Below are 16338 nucleotides of genomic sequence, written 5' to 3' on the forward strand. Positions count from 1 at the left end.
GTCTTCTTTAGAGAAATATCTGTTCATGTCTTCTGCCCAGTTTTTGATTGGATTATTTGTTTTTGGAATGTTGAGCTATATCAGTTCTTTATATATTTTGGGCACTAACCCTTTATCAGATACGTTATTTGCAAATATTTTCTCTCATTCAGTAGGTTGTTTATAGTTTGATTTGTTTCTTTCACTCTGCAGAAACTTTTTTATTTTGATGAAGTCCCAATAGTTTATTTTTGCTTTTGTTTCCCTTAGGAGACCTATCTAGAAGAATGTTGCTATGGTCATTATCAGAGAAATTACTGCCTGTGCTCTCTTCTAGGACTTTATCATTATTTTTTATATATTTCTTAATGTTTATTCATTATTTATTGGTGAGCAGGGAGGGGCAGAGAGAGAGGGAGACACAGAACCCTCCAGACTCTGGCTGTAAGCACAGGGCCTGACATGGGGCTCGAAATCACAAACTGTGAAATCATGACCTGAGCCAAAGTTGGACAGTTAACTGACTGAGCCACCCAGGTGCCCCCTCTTCTAGGACTTAAATGGTTTTAGGTCTTTTTTTTTTTTAATGTTTTATTTATTTTGAGAGAGCATAATCAGGGTGGGCCAGAGAGAGAGAGAGAGAGTGAGAGAGAATCCTAAGCAGACTCTGCCCTGTGAGGGTAGAGCCAGATGTGGGGCTTGATCCCATGAACCTGTGAGATCATGATCTGAGTCAAAATCAAGACTCAGACACTTAACTGACTGAGCCACCCAGGCACCCCTAATGGTATCAGGTCTTACATTTAGGTCTTTAATCCATTTTGAGTTCATTTTTTGTGTGTGGTGGAAGTGGTCCAGTTTCATTTTTTGGCATATAGCTGTCCAGTTTCCCAATACCATTTGTTGAAGAGACTTTTTCCCATTGCATATTCTTGCCCCTTTGTTGAAGATTAATTGACTATATAATTGTGGGTTGATTTCTGGAGTTTCTAATGTGTTCATTGATCTAAGTATTTTTGTGCCAGTATCCTATTGTTTTGTGTACTACAGCTTTGTAATAAAACTTGAAATCTGGGATTGTTATACCTCCAGTTTTGTTTTTCTTTTTTATTGCTTTGGTTACTCAGGATTTGAGTGGTTCCATACAATTTAGGATTATTCTAATTCTGAATTACTGTTGGTATTTTGATAGGGATTACATTAAATCTATAGACTGCTTTGGGTAGTATGGACATTTTAACAATTTTTCTCAGTCCATGAACATAGTATATATTTCCATTTGTATTGTTTTCAGTTTTTTTTTCTTTTACCAGCATTTTATAGTTTTCACAGTACAAGTGTTCCACCTCATTGCTATTTTATTCTTTTTGGTGCAATTGTAAATGTGATTATTTTCTTAATTTCTCTTTCTGTTACTTCCATTATAAGTGTATAGAAAAATGCAGTGGGTTTCTGATGCTGATTTTGTATCCTGTGACCTTATTGAGATCATTTATCAGTTCTAGTAGTTTTTTGGTGGAGTCTTTATAGGGTTTTCTGTATATAGTATCCTGTCATATGCAAGTAGTGATTTTTTCTTCTTCCTTACCAATTTGGATGCCTCATTTTTGTTGTCTGATTGCTGTGGCTGTTTTGTGTGCTGTATTGAATAAGAGGGGTGAGAGTGGACATCCTTGTCTTGTTCCTGACCTTAGGGAAAAAGCTCTCGATTTTTCATCATTGAGTATAATGTTAGTCCTGGGTTTTCATATATGTCCTTTATTATGTTGAGGTATGTTCTCTCCGACCCTATTTGTAGAGGTGTTTTTTTTTTTTAATTTTTTTTTTAATGTTTATTTTTGAGAGAGAGAGTGTGAATGGGGGAGGAGCAGAGAGAGAGGGAGGCACAGAATCCGAAGCAGGCTCCAGGCTCTGAGCTGTCAGCACAGAGCCTGATGTGGGGCTTGAACTCAAACTGCGAGATCATGACCTGAGCTGAAGTTGGACACTTACCGACTGAGCCACCCAGCCAACAAGGTGCCCCTTGTTGTTTTTAATCATGGATGGATGTTGTACTTTGTCAAATGTTTACTTCTGCATCTTTTGAAATCATGTGGTTTTTATTCTTTCTCTTACTGACCTTATGTGTATCATGTTGATTTTGCAAATACTGAATCACCCTTGCAATCCAGGAGTAAATCCCATCGATGGTGGTGAATGATTTTTTTTAAATGTATTGTTAGACTTGGTTTGCCACTATTTTGTTGAGGATTTTTGCATCTGTATTCATCAGAAATATTAGTCTGTAGTTCTTTTTGTTGTATCATCTTGGTTTTGGTATCAGGTTAACGCCTCATAGACTGATTTTTGGAAGCTTTTCTTCTATTTTTTGCAATAGTTTGAGAAGAATGGTTATTAACTCTTCTTTGAATGTTTGGCAGAATTCACCCATGAAGCAGTCTGGTGCTGGACTTTTGTTTCTTGGGAGTTTTTTGATTACTAATTTAATTGCATTGCTGGTGATTGGTCTGTGCAAATCTTCTATTTTTTCCTTGTTCAGTTTGAGAGGTTAAATTTCTAGGAATTTTCCACTTCTAGGTTGTCCAGTTGGTTGGCATATAATTTTTCATAATATTCTGTTACAATTATTTGTATATCTGTGGTGTTATTTCTCCTTTTTCATTTTTTTTATTAAAAAAATTTTTTTAATATTTATTTTTGAGAGACAGAGATAGCATGAGAGGGAGAGGGGCAGAGAGAGAGGGAGACAGAATCTGGAGCAGTCTCTAGGCTCTAGCTGTCAGCACAGAGCCTGACACGGGGCTCGAACTCACAAACTGCAAGATCATGACCTGAGCCCAAGCAAGTCACTTAAACTGACTGAGCCACCCAACCACCCCTCTCCTTTTCATCTCTGATTTTTGAGTCCTCTCTTTTTTTGATGAGTCTGGCTAAAGGTTATTAATTTTGTTGATCTTTTCAAAGAACTAGTTCCTGGTTTCATCGATCTGTTCTATTGGTTTTTTAGTTTCTATTTCACTTATTTCTGCACTACTCTTTAATTCCTTCTGCCGGTTTTGGGTTTGGTTCTTTTTATAGCTCCTTTAGGTGTAAGGTTAGGTTGCATATTGGAGATTTTTATTTTGCGGTAGGCCTCTATTGCTATAAATTTCACTATTAGAACAGCTTTTGCTGCATCCCCAAGATTTTGGACTGTTTTCATTTGCCTCCATGTTTTGTTTTTTTTTTTTATTTTGATTTCTTTGTTGACTCATTCATTGTTTAGTAGCATATTATTTAACCTCCATGCTTTGTGTTATTGACAGATTTTTTTTCTTGTGGTTGACTTCATAGTGTTGTGGTTGGAAAAGATGTATATGACTTCAGTTGTTCTGAATTTGTTGAGACTTGTTTATGGCCCAATATGTGATCTATTCATAGAATGTTAAATGTGTGCTTAAAAAGAATGTGTATTGCACTGTCTTAGGATGGAATGTTCTGGCTGTGTATTAGATCCATCTGGTTCAGTGTTTCATTCAAAACTATGGTTTCCTTGTTGATTTTCTGTTTGGATGATGTATCCATTGATGTGAGTTGGGGGTTAAAGTCCCCTGCTATTACGGTTTTACTATAGAGTATATTTGTTATTAGCTGCTTTATGTATTTAGGTGCTTTCATGTTAGATGCATAAATATTTACGATTGTTACATCGTCTTGTTGGATTGTTCTATTGATGATTGTATAGTGATGATTATATAGTGTTCAAACTTATGAACCATGAGATCATGACCTGAGCTGAAGTTGGATGCTTAACTGATTGAGCCACCCAGGCACCCTGGTCTGCATGTGTCTTTGTCTGATATGAAGGTAGCATATTGATTGGTCTTGATTTTTTATCCATCTGTCATACTATGTCTTTTAATTGGAGTGTTTAGTCCATTTACATTTAAAATAATTATTGATAGGTATATATTGCTATTTTGTTACTTGTTTTATGGTTGTTTTTGTAGTTCTTTGTTTCTTCCTTTGCTCTTTCATAGTTTGCTGGCTTTCTTTAGTGATATACTTGGATTCCTTTCTCTTTATTCTTTGCATATCTATTACTGGTTTTTGGTTTGTGGTTACCACTGGGTATATAACATCTGCATATAACAGTTTATATTAAGTTGATGATACCTTAAATTTGAACCCATTCTTTACTCCTCTGCCCCCCACGTTTTAGGTATATGGTGTCACACTTTACATCCTTTTACTTTGTGTATATCTTGACTGATTTTTTTTTATAATACACTTAATTTACTGCTTTTGTGCCCCCTACTGACTCTTATGATCTGTCCTTTCTATTCAAAGAGTCCCCTTTAATGTTCCTTGTAGGGCTAATTTAGTGGTGATGAACTCCTTTGGTTTTTGTTTGAGAAACTGTATATCTCCTATTTTGAATGATAGCTTGCTGGATAGAGTATCTTGGTTGCAGATGTTCTTTTTTTTTTTTAATTTTTTTTTTAAATGTTTGTTTATTTTTGAGAGAGAGAGAGGGACAGAGTGTGAGCAGGGGAGGGGGAGAGAGAGAGGGAGACACAGAATCCGAAGCAGGCTGCAGACTCTGAGCTGTCAGCACAGAGGCTGATGCGGGGCTCGAACTCAGAAACCATGAGATGATGACCTGAGCCCAAGCCGGATGCTCAACTGACTGAGCCACCCAGGCGTCCCACAGATGTTCTTCTTTTAGCACTTTTTATTAAAAAAAATTTTTTTTTCATGTTTGTTTAATTTTGAGAGGAGAAAAAGAGAGAGCAAGGAAGGGTCAGAGAGAGAGAGGGAGACACAGAATCTGAAGTAGGCTCCAGGCTCTGAGCTGTCAGCACAGAGCTGACATGGGGCTAAGACTCACGAACTGTGAGATCTTGACCTCAGCCGAAGTCAGACGCCCAACAGACTGAGCCACCAGATGCCCCTCTTTTAGCACTTTGAATGTATCATGCCATTACTGTCTGTCCTGTGAAGTTCCTGGTGAAAATCAGCTGATAGCCTTAAGGGGTTTCCTTTGTATCTAACTGTTCTTTTTAAATGCTTTTATTTATTTATTTTTTTTATATATATTTGAAATTTATTGACAAATTGGTTTCCATATCGACACCCAGTGCTCATCCCAAAAGGTGCCCTCCTCAATACCCTCACCCACCCTCCCCTCCCTCCCACCCCCCATCAACCCTCAGTTTGTTCTCAGTTTTTAACAGTCTCTTATGCTTTGGCTCTCTCCCACTCTAACCTCTTTTTTTTTTTTTCTTCCTTCCCCTCCCCATGGGTTCCTGTTAAGTTTCTCAGGATCCACATAAGAGTGAAACCATATGGTATCTGTCCTTCTCTGTATGGCTTATTTCACTTAGCATTACACTCTCCAGTTCCATCCACGTTGCTACAAAAGGCCATATTTCATTTTTCTCATTGCCACGTAGTATTCCATTGTGTATATATACCACAATTTCTTTATCCATTCATCAGTTGATGGACATTTAGGCTCTTTCCACAATTTGGCTATTGTTGAGAGTGCTGCTATGAACATTGGGGTACAAGTGCCCATATGCATCAGTACTCCTGTATCCCTTGGATAAATTCCTAGCAGTGCTATTGCTGGGTCATAGGGTAGGTCTATTTTTAATTTTCTGAGGAACCTCCACACTGCTTTCCAGAGCGGCTGCACCAATTTGCATTCCCACCAACAGTGCAAGAGGGTTCCCGTTTCTCCACATCCTCTCCAGCATCTATAGTCTCCTGATTTGTTCATTTTGGCCACCCTGACTGGTGTGAGGTGATACCTGAGTGTGGTTTTGATTTGTATTTCCCTGATAAGGAGCGATGCTGAACATCTTTCATGTGCCTGTTGGCCATCCGGATGTCTTCTTTAGAGAAGTGTCTATTCATGTTTTCTGCCCATTTCTTCACTGGGTTATTTGTTTTTCGGGTGTGGAGTTTGGTGAGCTCTTTATAGATTTTGGATACTAGCCCTTTGTCCGATATGTCATTTGCAAATATCTTTTCCCATTCTGTTGGTTGCCTTTTAGTTTTGTTGGTTGTTTCCTTTGTTGTGCAGAAGCTTTTTATCTTCATAAGGTCCCAGTAATTCACTTTTGCTTTTAATTCCCTTGCCTTTGGGGATGTGTCGAGTAAGAGATTGCTACGGCTGAGGTCAGAGAGGTCTTTTCCTGCTTTCTCCTCTAGGGTTTTGATGGTTTCCTGTCTCACATTCAGGTCCTTATCCATTTTGAGTTTATTTTTGTGAATGGTGTGAGAAAGTGGTCTAGTTTCAACCTTCTGCATGTTGCTGTCCAGTTCTCCCAGCACCATTTGTTAAAGAGACTGTCTTTTTTCCATTGGATGTTCTTTCCTTCTTTGTCAAAGATGAGTTGGCCATATGTTGTGGGTCTAGTTCTGGGGTTTCTATTCTATTCCATTGGTCTATGTGTCTGTTTTTGTGCCATGGTTTTCTTTTTAATGTTACTTTGGCTTTCAGGGTCTTTTGTGGTTCCACACAAATTTTAGAATTGTTCGTTATAGCTCTGTGAAGAATGCTGGTGTTTTGATAGGGATCGCATTGAATGTGTACATTGCTTTGGGTAGTATTGACATTTTAACAGTGTTTGTTTTTCCAATCTGTGAGCGTGGGATGTTTTTCCATTTCTTTGTGTCTTTAATTTCTTTCATAAGCTTTCTATAGTTTTCACCATACAGATCTTTTACCTTTTTGGTTAGGTTTATTCCTAGGTGCAATTGTAAATGGGATTGATTCCTTGATTTCTCTTTCTGCTTCATTATTGATGTATAGAAGTGCATCTGGTTTCTGTATGGTGATTTTATAGCCTGTGACTTTGCTGAATTTATGTATCTGTTTTAGCAGTTTTTTCTTGAAGTCTTTCAGGCTTTCCATGTAGAGTATCGTGTTGTCTGTGAAGGGTGGGAGTTTGACTTCTTTGACAATTAGGATGCCTTTTATTTCGTTTTGTTGTCTGATTGCTGAGGCTAGGACTTACAACACTGTGCTCAACAGTAGTGGTGAGAATGGACAACCCTTTTGTGTTCCTGACCTTAGAGGGAAAGCTCTCCATTTTTCCCCATTGAGTAGGATAGTAGCTGTGGACCTTACATATATGGCCTTTATGATCTTGAGGTATGTTCCTTCTGTCCCTACTTTCTTGAGTTTTTTTATCAAGAAAAGCTGTTGTATTTTGTTGAATGTTTTTTCTGCATCTATTAGAGGGTCATGTGGTTCTTATATTTTATTTTATTAATGTGATATACCATGTTGATTGATTTGTGGATATTGAATCACCCCTGCAGCCCAGGAATAAATCTAACTTGATCGTGGCAAATAATTCTTTAATGTATTGTTTGATTCGGTTTGCTTTCCTTGGGAGTTTTTGCATCCATTTTCATCAGTGAGATTGGTGGTAATTCTCCTTTTTAGTGGGGTCTTTGTCTGGTTTTGGAAACAAGTAGTGCTGGCCTCATAGAATGACTTTGGAAGTTTTCCTTTTATATTTTTTGGAACAAATTCTAAATAATAGGTATTAACTCTTCCTCAAATGTTTGGTAGAATTCCCAGGGAAGCCATCTGGCCCTGGACTTTTTGTTAGGAGAATTTTATTTACTAGTTGAATTTCTTTGCTGATTATGGGTCTGTTCAAATTTACTTCTTCCTATTTCAGTTTTGGTAGTTGATAGTTTCTCTTTCTCTGTCAGAGGGAGTGCTTTTCATGCATGATTTTGATGCACTGCACTCCCCCCGACCTTCTCTTTTCTCTCTGACCTTTCTCTGCAAAAAAAATGGCTCCCTACCCTCTGTCGCTCTGTGGCTTTTCTCTCACCTCTCTACAACCATGTACCTGCCAAGTTCTCGGTTCCAATTATGCATATTGTTCCATTAATCCTCAGATCAATTTCTCAGGTGTTCAAAATGGTTTGATGCAAATAAAGCTGTGTTTCAGGGATGAGACAAGCTTAGGGTCCCCGTGATGTTCTGGCATTTTTAACTCCTCTCCACTCACTGAATGTTTTTTTAGTTCTGTGTCCTCATCTCTAAAGTGAGTTTCCTGTGGAAAAATATGGAGATATTTAATTTAATTTAATTTTTAATTTTTATTCAATTTATTTAAACTTGAAAGCATCTTCCAATCGTTTCCCTGTCTTCCCCACCCCCATCTGTTCTCTGTTTCTGTAAGCTTCTAAATATATATATACATTATTTAGTTTCCACATATATCTTATTCAGTATTTGTCTGTCTTGTCTGACATTTCACTTAGCATAATGCCCTCGAGGTTCATCCATGTTGTTGCAAATGGCAAGATTTCCTATTTTATGGCAGAATAATATTCCATTGTACCTATGTACCACAATTTATCCATTTATCCATTGATGGACACTTAGGTTGTTTCCATATCTTGGCTATTGTAAACAATGCTGCAGTGAACTTAGGGGTGCAGATATCTTTTCAAATTAGTGTTTGGTTTTCTTCAGATAGATACCCAGTAGTTGAATTACTGGATCTTAGGGTAGCTCTAGTCTTAATATTGAGGAACCTCCATAGTGTTTTCCATTGTGGTTGCACCATTTACATTTCCGCCAACAGTACACAAGAGTTCCTTTCTTACACACCCTCACCAACCACTTGTTAATTCTTGTCTTTTGATAATACCCATTCTAGTAGGAGTAAAGTGACCTCTCATTGTGGTTTTGTTTCGTGTTTCTATGATGATTGGTGAAGCTGAGCATCTTGTTTTGTACCTGTTGGCCATCTGTATGTCTTTTTTGAAAATGTCTTATCAGATCTTCCCATATATAATATTATTTTTATTTTATTTATTATTTATTATATTTATTATTATTTATTTATTTATTTATTTATTTATTTTTTGAGAGAGCGAGAGCAAGTGGGGCAGGAGGCAGAGAGAGGGAGACAGAGGATCCAAGCAGGCTCTACACTGACAACAGCGAGCCTGATGCGGGCTCAAACTCATACACCGTGAGATCATGACCTGAGCTGAAGTTGGACGCTCACTGACTGAGCCACCTACTTGCCCCAGAGCTTCCCATATTTTAATTGATTTCCCATGTGTAATTTAATTCCCACGTTCTGTTGAGTTGGGTGAGTTCTTTATATATTTTGGATATTAGCCCCTTACCAGATATGATTTGCAGATCTCTTCTCCCATTCAGTAGATTGCCTTTTCATTTTGTTGAAGGTTTCCTTTGCTATGCAGAAGCCGTTTAGTTTGATTTAGTCCCACTTGTTTATTTTTGCTTTGTTATTTTACTTTTGGTGTCAGAGTAAAAAAACTATTGCTAAGACCTAGTCAAGGAGCTTATTACCTATGGTTTCTTCTGTGAGTTTTGGTTTCTGGTTTATGTTCAAGTCTTCAATTCATTTTGAGTTGATCTTTGTGCATAGTGTAAGACAGTGTCTAGTTTGAGTCTTTTGCATGTGGGTTTCCAATTTTCGCAACACTAATTACTTAGAGGCTGTCCTTTCCCCATTATATATTCTTGGCTCCTCTCTCATAGATTAATTGACCATATATGTGTGGTTTATTTCTGGGTGCTCTCTTCTGTTGGTTTGTGTCTTATCTTTAATTCAGTCCTATACTGTTTAGATTATGATTGCTTTGTAATATAGCTTGAAATACCTCCAGGTTACGTCTTTCTCCAGATTGCTTTGCCTATTTTGGATCTTTTTTTTTTTTTTTTAAGGGTTTTTTTTTTTTATGATTTTATTTATTTATTTGAGAGAAGAGAGAGCGAGCATTAGTGGGGGGACAGGCAGAGAGAGAATCCCAAGCGGGCTCCACTTTGTCAGCATGGAGTCTGATGTGGGGCTCAAACTCAGGAACCATGAGATCATGACCTGAGCCAAAGTCCAGACACTTAACTGAGGCCACCCAAGTGCCCCTGTTTTGGATCTTTTATTCATTTTTTAAATTTAATTTTTATTTATTAAAATTTACATCCAATTAGCAAATAGTGCAACAATGATTTCAGGAGTAGATTCCTTGGTGCCCCTTACCATTTAGCCCATCCCCCCTCCCACAACCCCTCCAGTAACCCTCTATTTGTTCTCCATATTTATGAGTCTTTTCTGTTTTTTACCCCTCCCTGTTTTTATATTATTTTTGTTTCCCTTCCCTTATGTTTTATGTTTTGGGTCTCCTAACCCTCATATGAGTGAAGTCATATGATATTTATCTTTCTCTGACTGACTAAATTCACTTAGCATAATACCCTCGAGTTCATCCACGTAGTTGGAAATGGCAAGATTTCATTCTTTTTGATTGCCGAGTAATACTCCATTGTGTGTGTGTGTGTGTGTGTGTGTGTGTGTGTGTGTGTGTATACTGAGCCACCTACTTGCCCCAGAGCTTCCCATATTTTAATTGATTTCCCATGTGTAATTTAATTCCCACGTTCTGTTGAGTTGGGTGAGTTCTTTATATATTTGTATATATACATATACATATATATATACATACACACACACACACACATATATATATACTTCATTGTGTGTGTGTGTGTATATACACACACACACATATATCTATCTATATATCTCACATCTTCTTTATCCATTCATCCATCGATGGACATTTGGGCTCTTTCCATGCTTTGGCTGTTGATAGTGCTGCTATAAACATTGGGGTGCATGTGTCCCTTTGAAACAGCACACATGTATCCCTTGGGTAAATACCTAGCAGTGCAATTGCTGGGTTGTAGGGTAGTTCTATTTTTAGTTTTTTGAGGAACCTCCATAGTGTTTTCCAGAGTGGCTGCACTAGCTTGCATTCCTACCAACAATGCAAAAGAGATCATCTTTCTCCACATCCTAGCCAACAACTGTTGTTGCCTGAGTTGTTAATGTTAGCCATTCAGACAGGTGTGAGGTGGTATCTCATTGTGGTTTTGATTTGTATTTCCCTGATGAGTGATGTTGAGCATTTTTTCATGTGTCGGTTGGCCATCTGGATGTCTTCCTTGGAGAAGTGTCTATTCATGTCTTTTGCCCATTTCTTCACTGGATTATCTGTTTTTTGGGTGTTGAGTTTGATAAGTTCTTTATAGATTTTGGGTACTAACCCTTTATCTGATATGTCATTTGCAAATATCTTCTCCCATTCTGTCGATTACCTTTTAGTTTTGCTGGTTGCTTTCTTGGCTGTGCAGAAGCTTTTTATTTTGATGAGGTCCCAGTCATTCATTTTTGCTTTTGTTTCCCTTGCCTCCGGAGACGTGTTGAGTAAGAAGTTGCTGCAGCCAAGGTCAAAGAGGTTTTTGCCTGCTTTCTCCTCTAGGATTTTGATGGCTTCCTGTCTTACATTTAGGTCTTTCATCCATTTTGAGTTTAGTTTTGTGTATGGTGTAAGAAAGTGGTCCGGGTTCATTCTTCTGCATGTCGCTGTCCAGTTTTCCCAGCACCACTTGCTGAAGAGACTGTCTTTATTCCATTGGATATTCTTTCCTGCCTTGTCAAAGATTAGTTGGCCATACGTTTGTGGGTCCATTTCTGGGTTCTCTATTCTGTTCCATTGATCTGAGTGTCTGTTCTTGTGTCAGTACCATACTGTCTTGATAGTTACAGCTTTGTAGTATAGCTTGAAGTCCGGGATTGTGATGCCTCCTGCTTTGGTTTTCTTTTTCAAGATTGCTTTGGCTATTCGGGGTCTTTTCTGGTTCCATACAAATTTTAGGATTATTTGTTCTAGTTCTGTGGAGAATGCTGGTTTAATTTTGATAGGGATTGCATTGAATGTGTAGATTGCTTTGGGTAGTATCGACATTTTAACAATATTTGTTCTTCCTATCCAGGAGCATGGAATATTTTTCCATTTTTTGGTGTCGTCTTCAATTTTTTCATAAGCTTCCTATAGTTTTCAGTGTGTAGATTTTTCACCTCTTTGGTTAGATTTATTCCTAGGTATTTTATGGGTTTTGGTGCCCTATTTTGGATCTTTTAAAGTTTCATAGAAATTTTAGGATTCTTTGTTTTTGTTTCTAAAGAAAGTGCCATTGGAATTTTGATAAGGGATTGCACTGAATGTACATATTGCTTTTGGGTAGTATGGACAATTTGTTCTTTCCATCTATAACTATAGAATATCTTTCCATTTGTGTTTTCATCAGTTTCTTCTGTTAATGTTCGGGGCTTCAGTATATAGGTCCTTGGTTAAATTTATTCTTGGGTATTTTATTATTTTTTTAATGTTTACTTTTGAGAGAGAGAGAGAGAGAGAGAGCATGCACACATGAGTAAGAGAGGGGCAGAGAGAAAGGGAGACACAGAATACAAAGCAGGCTCAGGCTCTGAGCTTTTAGCACAGAGTCCAACATGGGGCTTGAACTCAGGAGTCACGAGATCATGACCTGAACTGAAGTCAGGTGTTCAACCGACTGAGCCACTCAGGTGCCCAGGTATTTTATTTTTTATTGATGTAATTGTAAATGGGATTATTGTTATTTTTTCTAATACTTATTAATGTGTAGAGATGCAGCATATTTTTGTGTGCTGCAACTTTACTGAATGTATTCTAATAGTGTTTTTTGGTAGAACCTTTCAGTTTTAGGATTTATTTATTGTTTTTTTTGAAGGCCACTGATTTTATTGATTTAAAAAACTTTATAAGGACAGTGACTGTTCTGCTAAGAAAGGAGCCAAAGAACATAAAACAGACCAGAGGTGGAGGTGGGAGTGGGAGGTCTGGGAGGGGCCATGAATCCACTGGAAGAGGCTGAGAATTGTTGACATGAAACTGGCAGGGGAAGGAAAAGGGAGACTCATGCAAGAGGGAGAATTTCCGGAGGGGGAGAGAACTTCCAAAAGATTTTGAAGTACAGAAGAGGTTGAGTACAACAGAAATCTCTTCCTTTGTAGAGGACAGGGGAGGAGTCCCTACATGGCTGCAAACTCTGAGACTCAATGCTGGGCCTTGGGGCTGGGGGCTCCCCAGAGAGCCTCACAATAAGGCGTCACACCACTCTTGAAGGCACCTAAGCAGTCCTGGGACTGTCTGGCCTTGGCACTGCATGTGTCCTTTAGCCATTCCTGGAAGAGATCTTCATCTTTCTTTAGCACGAGAAACTGGCCAAGGACCACATAGGCCTTGTCAAAGCCCCTTTTCTCCAGCTTCTTGCCCAAGACTTCACCAGTCTCTGCTGGCTCCCCACTGGCTTTTCCCCCATGGGCTCTGTCACAAAGTCTCCGTGCTTTTGGGAGGTTGTCATCTTGATCAGCTTAATAGGCAACTTCAGCTTCTGTAATGGCTCCTTCTACCACTTGGCTGCTCCCACTGATACCTTGACCCACTAGAGGGTTCAATGTTTATATCTATATCTATATATCTATATCTATATAAAATATGTCATCTGCAAATAGTTTTATTTCCAATTAGGATGGTGTGTGTGTGTGTGTGTGTGTGTGTGTGTGTGTGTGTGTGTATGTGTGTATAACTACTTGCTCTGGTTAGGACTTTAGTACTATGTTGCATAAAAATGGTGAGAATGGGCATCTTTCTTGTTGCTGATCTAAGAGGAATTGATTTTAGCTTTTCATCATTCAGTATGATGTTAGCTGTTGGCTTGTTAAACGTGGCCTTTATTATGTTGAGGTATGTTCTCTGTATACCTGTTTTGTTGAGAGATTTTATCTTAAATGGATGTTGAATTTTATCAAATGTCAAAATTTTTCTGCCTCTGTTCCGATGATCATGATTTTTATTCTTCATTTTGTTAATGTGGTATATGCTGGTGACTGACTGTAGATGTTAAACCAAGCTTGCATCCCTTGAATAAATCCCACTTGATCATGGTATATATTTTTAATGTATTGTTGAATCAGGTTTGTTAATATTTTGAGTGTTTTTGCATCTGTGTTTATCAAGAGTATTGGTATGTAATTCTTTTTTTCTGTCATCTTTGGTTTTGCTATCAGGGTAATTCTGATCTTGTAAAATGAGTCTGGAAGAATTCCCCTCTCTTCTGTTTTTTTTGGAGGAGTTTGAGAAGGATTAGTAAACGTGTAAAAGCTCTCCTCCAGGGGACAGTGGTAAACTGGAGCCTGTTAGAGGTTGAGTGCAAAGATACTGCCTGCCCTTTGAGGTCTCTGGAAAGGATTACAGTTGGCCCCAAGATACATCCCTAATTAAAAAAAAGTCTGCCCTCAGACTGCAATCATGATGATGAACTAACAGTCCTTCACAGACAGTTCCTGGGCCTGTTGCTCCTTGTAGTGCATTGTAGGTTATGGCTGCTTAAGAGCTTTTTCTCCTTGGTTACAGTCCTGCAGATCCTAGGAGTCTAAGTCCTACTTGCCATCAGAGTCAGGTGATGTAGAGGTGTCCCTTAGAAACAGTCGCAGAAATTAGGGTCCTCAATGGTGTGAGCTCCTTTCTGGGTCACACCAATTATTACAGTCCCATGAGACCAGGAATGTAAGGTCCTCTGGCCTCCAGAACCAAGTAAGCAAGAGCGGTCCCCTAGATGGCCCCTGCAAAAATTGGGGCACCAGGTGTATTCAAGAGCTGCCTTCTGGGAGACGCCGGTGTTCTGGAGCATGGCAAAGAGACCACAAGGATGGTGTCCCCTCAGCCTCCATTCCTGTTGAGTGTTCAGGCAGGCTCCTAGATGTATGTGTGTGTGTGTGTGTGTGTGTGTGTGTGTGTGTGTGTACGTTTGCCTCTCAGGCTGATGCTTTTATATAAGCATGTGAGCCACCTTCACTGTAAGTCTGGGTGCAATTTGCTGCCTTTGAGTTGTGCTTTGGGGTGAGTTTGAGGGTGTGAGCCGCCCTTTAAAAATGGTTTTCCAGATAGCTTCAGTCTTGTGGGTTTCAGGACATGAGCCCTGGTAAGTTAAAAGTTAGGTGTTTTGGGGGCTTATCTCTCAGGTGTTTATCCTAAAAGTTTGGGATTCTCAATTTGAGGTTCTAACTCTTTGCTCCTGAGGGAGAAGGTCCAGGTTTTGAGTTCCTTCCTAGGTTGTGGGACACTGTGCCAGAGGTGGGGTGGAGTTTATGGTGATAGTGTGCCTCAGTCTCTCATATCTGCCTATGTGTAGTTTTCTTCTGTGTAGTTGTCACTCATTTAGCCTTTATGTTGTTTTTTTTTTTCCTTAGAGGAAATTGTTCCATATGTAGCTGTAGACTCACTGTGGTGTTGGGAGGGGGTGAGTTGAGGATTTTCCTATATTACCATCAAAAACTAGATTTTTATTTTACTTGCATTTATTTATTTTTTAAAAACTAGATTTAAATCTAATCTATATTAATAGAGGAACTTAATCCATTTACATTTAATATGATTACCAATAAAGGGTTTATTTCTGCTATTTACCTATTCTCTGTGTTACGTTCTTTTGTTCCTCAGTTCCTCTATTAATCTTTAGTGTCATTTTTTTAAGTGTGCCGTTTGGATTCACTTCTTTCATTTTCATCATTCTTCCCCTAGTAATTACCTAGGGAATTACAATTACCACCTTAAATTTACAGCAATTTTGTTTGAATAATACTAGTTTAGCTTCAATAGTGTGTGAAAGTTCTGCTTTTATACATCTCTATTCCTTCTCCATGTTGTTACCATAAGTTATATTTTTATATGTTGTGTACCCAAACAGATTTATATTTGTTTTGTGCATTTGCTTTTTAAATACCTTAGGAAGAAGGAAGATGTTACAAATCAAACCAAAGTACCAAAATAACACTGCCTTTTATGTTTACTTAGGAAATTACATTTACTAGTGTTTATTTTTTCTCATGATGTCAGGGTATTTACTGTGGTCCTTTCATTTCAGGCTGAAGGACCTGTAGCATTTCTTGTATGTCTACTGTAAACAACCTTCAGTTTTGTCTGGAAATGTCTTAATTTTTCCTTTATTCTTAAAGGATAGTTTTGCTGGATATATTTGACAGTTTTCTTTTTCCTTTTGAGACTATAATATCCCACTGGACTCTATGATTTCTTTTTTTTTTTTTAAGTTTATTTATTTTTGAGAGAGAGTGACTGAGCACAAGTAGGGAAGGGGCAGAGAGAGAGAAGGGAGAGAGAGAATCCCAAGCAGGCTCTGCACTGTCAGCATAGAGCCCAATGCGGGGCTTGAACTCATGAACTGTGAGATCATGACCTGAGCCTAAATCAAAGTTGTATGCTTAGTGACTGAGCCACTGAGGCACCCCTGGACTCTATGATTTCTGGTGAGAAGTCAACTGTTAATTTTATTGAGGATTTCTTGTATGTGACAAGTTGCTTCCTCTAGTTGCCCTCAAATTCCTCTCCTTGTGTTTAGGTTTCAGCAGTTTGAATGTAATGTGAATTTGGTGTGGATCTGAGTTCATCCTATCTGCTTGG

At 38.4% G+C, this 16338-nt stretch overlaps 1 protein-coding gene and 1 pseudogene across 3 annotated transcripts in view; one reads left to right on the top strand and one right to left on the bottom strand.

The window, feature by feature from the left end:
- The window catches only part of PCCB (propionyl-CoA carboxylase subunit beta), a 96124-nt gene that overhangs the window by 13415 nt on the left and 66371 nt on the right, over positions 1-16338 (top strand). The window lies entirely within an intron of this gene.
- On the bottom strand, positions 12800-13260 carry LOC115524108 (annotated as a pseudogene).

The sequence above is a fragment of the Lynx canadensis genome, chromosome C2 (genome assembly GCF_007474595.2).
Source record: "Lynx canadensis isolate LIC74 chromosome C2, mLynCan4.pri.v2, whole genome shotgun sequence".
NCBI lineage: Eukaryota > Metazoa > Chordata > Mammalia > Carnivora > Felidae > Lynx > Lynx canadensis.